The sequence below is a fragment of the Balaenoptera acutorostrata genome, chromosome 19 (genome assembly GCF_949987535.1).
Source record: "Balaenoptera acutorostrata chromosome 19, mBalAcu1.1, whole genome shotgun sequence".
In the NCBI taxonomy this organism is placed as follows: Eukaryota; Metazoa; Chordata; class Mammalia; order Artiodactyla; family Balaenopteridae; genus Balaenoptera; species Balaenoptera acutorostrata.
In genome coordinates, this window is record NC_080082.1 from 60713980 (window position 1) to 60723475 (window position 9496).

Sequence of the window (9496 nt, forward strand, 5' to 3'; positions counted from 1 at the left end):
TACTGGGTCCTACTCCTATTCTTTTTTTTTTTTTCGAATTTATTTTTTATTTATTTTTGGCTGCATTGGGTCTTTGTTGCTGCACACGGGCTTTCTCTAGTTGCGGCGAGCGGGGGCTACTCTTTGTTGCGGTGCGTGGGCTTCTCATTGCAGTCGCTTCTCTTGTTGCGGAGCATGGGCTCTAGGGCACCAGGGCTTCAGTAGTTGCAGCACACAGGCTCAGTAGTTGTGGCTCCCGGGCTCTAGAGCACAGGCTCAGGAGTTGTGGCGCACGGGATTTGTTGTTCTGTGGCGTGTGGGATCTTCCCGAACCAAGGCTCGAACCCGTGTCCCCTGCATTGGCAGGTGGATTCTTAACCACTGCGCCACCAGAGAAGTCCCTATGAAACATTTTTGAGTCAAACAATTGTGATGTGTGCTCTTTTCTATATGAATATTACTCTTGAATAAAATTTCCATTAAGCTTTAAAAAGATGATCCTTGTTAAGTTTCTAACTCTGATTTCCACCAAACTCTAAGCTTCCCCAGGGCAGGGACAGTACTAGGTCCAGCCTTGTGTTTTCAGAGCCTAGCCTTGGACGCAACACATAAACTGGACTCAGTAAACTTTTGAAATGATTTGCACTCAAGTGCAAGGGGAAGACACAGCCGGGCTCTGCTGAGGCTTCCCATGTTGTTTCCAGCCCAAGCCTCTCTCCTAAGTTCTGAATCCCAGTGTCCTCCTCCACATCTCTCCCTGATTGACCACAGGTGCTTTGCTTTCAATGCATCCCAAGCCGGACTCTGCATCACCCCTCAAGCCTGGTTCTCCCCTGGGTCCTCTGTCCGGGACTCGAGAATGTCCATCCCGTAGCACGGTGTCTGACTCCCAATATCAACCAAGGAGAGCATCGCACCCTTGTGCCCAGATTAGCTCCATCTCCCTATCAGGACACAATTTCTGGCCCAGCACTTCCTGGATCTTGTGAAACAGGCCTCCTCCCCTTCTCCAGTCTCTCCGGTTTCCATTTAGGTTCCTCTCTGTCTGTTCCTCCAAGAGGCCACTGTCTGAACCACTTCCTGAATCTGGTGAGTCTGCATCTTCTCCTCTCCCCGGGGGTTGTAAGCTCCCCCTGGCCACTGTATAAAGTGCCTCAAGACCCAGCTACCAGGTCCAGTAGTATTCAAGGCCCAGCTTTCAGCACGAAGCCTTCTTCAACCCTGTCCTATCATCCTGGGGAAGAGTCTTTTTTTTTTTTTTTTAATATTTATTTATTTATTTGCTTTGGGTCTTAGTTGCAGCAGGCAGGCTCACCGGCTCCTTAGTAGCAGCTTGTCAGTTCCTTAGTTGTGGCATGAGAACTCTTACTTGCGGCATGCATGTGGGATTTAGTTCCCAGACCAGGGATCAAACCTGGGCCCCCTGCACTGGGACCGCAGAGTCTTAACCACTGTGCCACCATGGAAGTCCCCTGGGGAAGATTCTGGAACTCCCTCCTCTGGAACCCCACAGACCTCATTCATCTCTCCACTGTAGTTTTTTTTTTTTTTAAAGATTGATTGATTGATTGCTATGTTGGGTCTTCGTTTCTGTGCTAGGGCTTTCTCTAGTTGCAGCAAGCGGGGGCCACCCTTCATCGCGGTGCACGGGCCTCTCACTATCCTGGCCTCTCTTGTTGCAGAGCACAGGCTCCAGACGCGCAGGCTCAGTAGTTGTGGCTCACGGGCCTAGTTGCTCTGTGGCATGTGGGATCTTCCCAGACCAGGGCTCGAACCCGTGTCCCCTGCATTGGCAGGCAGATTCTCAACCACTGCGCCACCAGGGAAGCCCCATCCACTGTAGTTTTAATCACAGGGCCTAGAGGCTGTCTAACCTGTCTTAGTGAAGGCAAGGGAGGGCAGCTATTAAAATTGTAAGCCCCTAACCCTCCTACATTGTTGGTAGGGATGTAAATTGGTGCAGCCACTATAGAGAGCAGTATGTAGGTTCCTTAAAAAACTAAAAATAGAGTTACCATATGATCCTGCAATCCCACTCCTGGGCATATATCCAAAGAAAACTCTAATTCAAAAAGATACATGCACCCCAATGTTCACAGCAGCACTATTTACAGTAGCTAAGACATGGAAACAACCTAAATGTCCATCGACAGTTGAATGAATCAAGAAGATGTGGTATTCATATACAATGGAATGTTACTCGGCCATAAAAAAGAATGAAATAATGCCATTTGTAACAGCATGGATGGACTGAGAGATTATCATACTAAGTGAAGAAAGTCAGACAGAGAAAGACAAATACCATATGATATCACTTACATGTGGAATCTAAAATATGACACGAACTTACCTGTGAAACAGAAACAGACTCAGTTATAGAGAACAGACTTATGGTTGCTGGGGAGGGGAGGGGTGGAAGAGGGGAGGGGATGGATTGGGAGTTTGGGATTAGCAGATGCAAACTATTATATATAGAATGGATAAATAACAAGGTCCTACTGTCCAGCACAGGGAACTATATTAAATATCTTGTAATAAGCCATAATGGAAAAGAAAAAAATTGTAAGCCCTTTCCTAATAACCAAAAAAATGGAAAAAATCCAAATATCTATCAATGGATGAATGAACAAACAAAATGTGATCCATCCATACAATGGCATATCATTCAGCCGTAGAAGCACGGATACACTTTACGACATGGATGAACCTCAAAAATATGCTAAATGAAAGATGCAAGACACAAATGGTCACATATTGTAAAATTCCATTTATATGAAACATCCAAAATAGGTAAATCCATAGAGACTGAAAGCAGATTAGGGGCTGCCAGGGGCTTTGGGGAGGAGGAACTGGAGAGTAAGTGTTTAATGGGTATGGAGTTTCTTTTTGGGGTGATGGGAAATGTTTTGGAACTAGATAGAGGTGTTGGTTACAAAACATTGTGCATATACTAAATGCCACTAAATTGTTCACTTTAAAATGGTTAATTTTATGTCATGAGAATTTCTCCTTTATTAAAATAATAATGATAATGCTAATAACAGTAATGTAAAGTCCTTCCACCAGGATTCAAGCACCTGCCTCACCACTTAACCTCTTGCTACTGCCACTTGCTCACACGTCAAATGGGGATGACAACATTCCTTAGCTCATTTTGTTGTTTTGAGAATTCAGTGAATTCATGCCCACAGGCATGGTGCAGTGCCCTGCGCTTGGTGAGCCCGCAGTGACTGTCACCTGCAGGTGGCTGGTCACAGCGCACCCAGCCAAACACTGCCCAGGTAATCATTAAACTTACTCAACTGCCACTAGGTTTGAAGCTGTAAATGTGTGGCACCCTCATCAAGTGGGTGTTTCTGTGGTCATGGGTAAAGGATGTTGACATGAAGTTAGCGAAGCAGAACTATGAGGCTTATTTCAAGTCTTCGTGGTCAGGGTTCTGTTTCAATTCCCCCCCTCTTTCTTCACCCGTTCCCACTGAGTCAACAACTCCCTGATCTGTCCCCTCTTCTCTATCCCAGCCTGGCCTCTCTCCCCTGATCATTAAAACACCGTCCTCCTCAAAAATCTGGGCTCCGGTGTCACCCCATCCAGCCCATCACCACCACCAGCAGCAGAGGGAGTGAAAACGCAGCTCCAACTCTGTCCCTCCCTTCCTAAATGTCCTTCCATGCCTGCCCCTTTCCCTCAAGAGGAAGTAACAACTTCAGTGAGAGTTATTCAAGAACTTTCACACTCACACCTTCACCTACCCTTGGCGCTCCCCGGTGGTCTAGTGGTTAGGATTTGGCGCTCTCATCTACCCTAACCACACCCCCTTTTAGCCACCACTTCACACACCTTAGCCACATCCCTGAAGATCTCATACCCCTTCCTGTCTCTCCAACCTTCATTCATATGGTCCCATCCCACTATAATATTGTCCCCTTTCTCCATCTTTGCGATACGTGCTTATCCTTTGAGATCTGGCTCAAATATCACCTCCTCAAACAAGCTATCAATACATTCCCTGCTTTACCCCGCCCCCATCCCTGCACTTTCCCGTGGGTGGATTAGAGCACGGTTTATCAACCTCAGCACTATTGATATCTGGGCATTTGGGGGCTGAATGATTCTTTGTTGTGCGGGTGTGTCTTGTGCATTGTAGGATGTCAAGGAGCACCTCTGATCTCTATCCATGAGACGTCAGTAGCTTCCCCTGACCAGTTTTGACAACCAAAAATGTCTCCAAACGTTACCAAATGCCCGTGGGAGAGCAAAAAGTCCCCCACCCCCCAGCAGAACCACCGGGTTAGAGCCTCCCTCCTCTGCACCCACACAGATACTTCAGTGGAACGACAAACTTTCCCCAGTTCTTCTTTTCAAAGTCACCACAAACACCATTTCCTCACTCCTGGAAAAGTTTCAAAACAATTAAGTGCATTTCAGTTCCTTTGCCTCGAATTCATGAGGGGAGGCTTGGGAAATTCCTACATTTGCTCCTCATTTCTTTGTTCCCCAAACTTCTTTTTGTTGTTGTTCCCAATCTGCATTCTACCATACACTGAGAATAACAAGAGGAAGAAGATACAGTTTCTGCCTCGGAGGAGTTCAAGTTCATGGGGTAAGGTTTGGGAAAGGAACAGAAATATGTAACCTATTAAAACACAGTGTGATGAGGTCCCTTTCAAGATGGACACAGGGTATTAAGAGAAAAGCAGGAGCTGGCCAAGCAGAGAAAACGAAAAGCAGCCCAGATAGTAATAACATCAGGTATAAAACAAGGAGGTGGGAGAGGATCTGGCAGCTGTTTGGGCAAGAGTGATCAGTGTGCAGTAGTGAAACCTGGGGTAAAGGAGACAAGGTGAGGTCACATCCCTAGAAATTTTGACCGGTCTCTGCTCTCCAAAGACTTTGTAGCCATGTTGAGGAGGCTGGACTTCATCCTTCAGTCTGTCACACAAAAAACAAATCTGGATTAAGATAAAAAGAGAGTTTGTTCAAAAGGATTATTGCAATAAGGGGAATGGGATTATTGCAACAGGGAAAAGGAAACTTCTCTTTGTTAAAAAACAAGTCTTAATAAAGTTTAAAATATGGAAGTCAGACAAAGCATCTCTTCCGATCACAGTGGAATAAAACTAGAAATCGATAACAGAAAGGAAACTGGAAAACTCACAAATATGTGGAAATTAAACAGCACGCTCTTCAACAATCAAGAGTCCAAGAAGAAATCACTGGGGAAATTAGAAAATACCTTGGGACAAATGAAAACCAAAACACATACCAAAATTTATGGGATGCTGTCAAAGCAGTGCTAAAAGAAAAATGTATAGCTGTAGACGCTTACATTGAAAAAGAAGAAAGGTCTCAAACAAACCACATAATTTTACAGATTAAGAAGCTAGAAAAACAAAACAAAACTAAACCTAAAACTGGCAGAAGGAAATAAATAATAAAGATTAGAATGGAGATAAATGAATAGAAAAGCAATAGAAGAAATCAACAAAACTAAAACTTGATTCCTTGAAAAGATCAACAAGACTGACCAACTTTTTTTAATATAAATTTATTTATTTTATTTTTGGCTGTGCTGGGTCCTCGTTGCTGTGCGTGGGCTTTCTCTAGTCGCAGTGAGCGGGGGCTACTCTTCGTTGCAGTGCGTGGGCTTCTCATTGTGGTGGCTTCTCTAGCTGCAGAGCATGGGCTCTAGGCATGCGGGCTTCAGTAGTTGTGGCACGTGGGCTCAGTAGTTGTGGCACACGGGCTTAGTTGCTCCACGGCATGTGGGATCTTCCCGGACCAGGGCTCGAACCCATGTCCCCTGCATTGGCAGCTGGATTCTTAACCACTGTACCACCAGGGAAGTACAAGACTGACCAACTTTTAACTAGATCAACTAAGAATGAAAGAGAAAAGACTCAAATTACAAAAATCAGAAATGAAAGTGAGAATATTACTACTGATTCTACAAAAATAAAAAAAAGATTATAAGAGTACTATTAACAATTGTATAGCAACAAATTGGGTAACCCAGATGAATGGACAAATTCCTAGAAACACACAATCTACTAAGACTAAATCATGAAGAAATAGAAAATCTGAATAGACCTGTAACTAGTAATAAGATTGAATCAGTAATTTAAAACCTCACAACAAAGAAAAGCTCAGGACCAGATGGTTTCATGAATGAATTCTACTAAACATTTAAAGAAGAATTAACACTAATCTTTATTAAACTCTTCCAAAAAATCAAAGAGGAGGGAACACTTCCTAACTCATTCTTTGAGGCCAACATTACCCTGATACCAAAGCCAGACAAAGAGACTACAAGAAAATAAAACCACAGACCAATATTCCTTAGATATGACAGCGAAACAGAGACAACAAAAGAAAAGTGAAAAAATTGGACTTCACCAAAATTAAAAACATTTGTGTATCTAGTAACATTATCAACATAGTGAAATGGCAACACCCAGAATGGGAGAAAATATTTGCAAATCATATCTCTGAAAAAGGGTTAACATCTACAAGATATAAAGAGCTCCTACAACTCAACAAATACAAATAATCCAATTTTTAAAATGTCAAAGACTTGAATAGACGTTTCTCCAAAGAAGATATAAAAGTAATAATGAGATGTTACTTCATAACTATTAGGATGGCTATCATCAAAGAAAGAAAAAATAGGGAGGTTGATGAAGTTTCAGAGAAATTGGAACCCTTGTGCATTGCTGGTGAGAATGTAAATTGTTGAAGCCACTGTGGAAAACAGTCTGAAGGATCCTCAAAAAATTACACATAGAATGACCATGTGATCCAGTAATTCCACTTCTGGGTATATACCCCAAAGAAATGAAAGCAAGGACTCAAACAGGTATTTGTAAACCAATGTTCATAGTAGCAGCATCACAATAACCAAAAGGTTGAACAACCAAAGTCTCTATTGGCAGATGAATGGATAAACAAAATGTGGCATATATATATATACACACACACACACAGACACACACACACACCAGAATATTATTCAGCCTTAAAAAGGAAAGAAATCCTGTTACATGCTACAACATGGATGAACCTTGAAAACATTATGCTAAGTGAAATAAGCCAAACACAAAAGGATAAATATTATGTGGTCCCACTTATATGAGGTACTTAGACTAGTCAGATTCTTAGAGAAGGGAAGTGGAATGGTGATTACGAGGGGTTGAGGGGAGAGAGGAATGGGAGGTATTGTTTAATGGTTACAGAGTTTAAATTTGGGATGATGGAAAGTTTTCTGGAGATGGATAGAGGTGATGGTTGCACAGCAATGTGAATGTACTTAGTGACACTCAATTATACACTTGGAAATGATTAAAATGATAAATTTTATGTAATGTATATTTTATCACAATTTTTTTTAAGGTAAGAAATGGATTTATTTAGAGAGAAACACACTACACAGACATAGTGTGGGCCATCTCAGAAGGTGAGAAAAGGCCTATCACAGTTTTTAAAAAGAATATTTTGGGGCTTCCCTGGTGGCGCAGTGGTTGAGAGTCTGCCTGCCAATGCAGGGGACACGGGTTCGGGCCCTGGTCTGGGAAGATCCCACATACCGCGGAGCAACTGGGCCTGTGAGCCACAATTACTGAGCCTGCGCATCTGGAGCCTGTGCTCCGCAACAAGAGAGGCCGCGATAGTGAGAGGCCCGCGCACCGCGATGAAGAGTGGCCCCCGCTTGCCGCAACTAGAGGAAGCCCTCGCGCAGAAACGAGGACCCAACACAGCCATAAATAAATAAATTAATTAATTAAAAAAAAAAAAAAAAAAAAAAAGAATATTTTGGCATGTTCCTGGTCAAATTGTCCCCAAATTCATCTGTTAATTCAATAAAATCCCAATCAGAATTCTGGAAGGGGTGTGTGTGTGTGTGTGTGTGTGTGTGTGTGTGTGTGTGTGTGAATGAGAGCCATCAGGGTGAGGGTAGAGTGTTTTTTGTTTTTGAATGTTTTTTTTTTTTTTTAATGAGGATCTTGAATCAGATGCATATGTTTGATTGATTGATTGATTGATTGATTTTGGCTGTGTTGGGTCTTCGTTTTCTGTGCGAGGGCTTTCTCCAGTTGTGGCAAGCGGGGGCCACTCTTCATCGCGGTGCGCGGGCCTCTCGCTATCGTGGCCTCTCTTGTTGCGGAGCACAGGCTCCAGACGCGCAGGCTCAGCAGTTGTGGCTCACGGGCCCAGTTGCTCCGTGGCATGTGGGATCTTCCCAGACCAGGGCTCGAACCCGTGTCCCCTGCATTAGCAGGCAGATTCTCAACCACTGCGCCACCAGGGAAGCCCTGAAATTTTTTTAATTGAAGTATAGTTGATTTACAATGTTGTGTTAGTTTCAGGTGTACAGCAAAGTGACTATTTTTTTCAGATTTTTTTCCATTATACGTTATTACAAGATATTCAGTATAGTTCCCTGTGCTATACAGTAGGTCCTTGTTGTTTATCTATTTTATATATAGTAGTGTGTCTCTGTTCAACCCAAACTCCTAATTTACCACCCCACCCCCCACGGTTTTCATTAACAGGGTCAAAAAAGGCTTCTCTGAGAAGAAAATTGACTCCTAAATTTCCATAGCACCACCCACACTACTGATTGGCTCAAGCCCTGAAGATTGATCCCCTTCCCCCCCACGCCCCCCACGCCCCCCCACGCCCCCCCACCACCACACACACACAAAGAGGTGAGGGGCATGTGCTTTCAGCTCCTGATTGGCTCTTGCAGCTGTGCATCAACTCCCAAAGCTTCGTCTGCCTCATTGATTGGCTGTAGACTACTAATCCATGAAGTTGCTGATTGGCTATGAAACAGGCCCATGCAGTAGCTGATTGGCTGCCGGGTAGACGCGTACAGCGCATGTGCAGGAGGCACACAGCCTGGATCAGGGCAGTTTCCACGTGGCACTGCGCTGCAGCCTTCCATTTGCAGACAGGCAACGGCATCGGGCCTCCCGGGGCCTCGCGGGGCCGCACTGGGCCTGTTGGCTTTCCCGTCAGTTATTGAGTGCAGAACCTGCGTTGGGACTGTCCAAACTGGGCTTCCATGAAAGTAGGGCATCTCTGTCAGTCAGCGTGACCTTGGGCAGCTAGGCAGCTACGACGTCAGTGAGGCCTCCCAAGGTGGCTGTCCGGCCTGAGAGGCCCCCGAGAGCCCCTTAGTCAGAAAGGCCAATTCTGGATCAGATTGGGAGGCTCCCTGAGAGCCAGCTCATCAACTAGCCAATCAGTTCACCGGGAGCCTGTCTCTGTATTTGTCAGCCTGCCACCAAGTGGGTCACCCAGTCAGCCTGAAGGGGAGCTAGGGGGTCACCAATATCAGTAAGACCACCAATCGGTGTGTCGATGGAGGCTCAGGCTAGTGCCCCGATGAGGCAACAGTTAGTCCCCTCGTAAGTCATTTAATCAGTTAATCAGATCATCCACCCCCTTCACAGCCTGCCCTGTTAATCAGTCAAATTAGGCTCCCTGTAAATCAGCCTCTTAATAAGCTAATCCC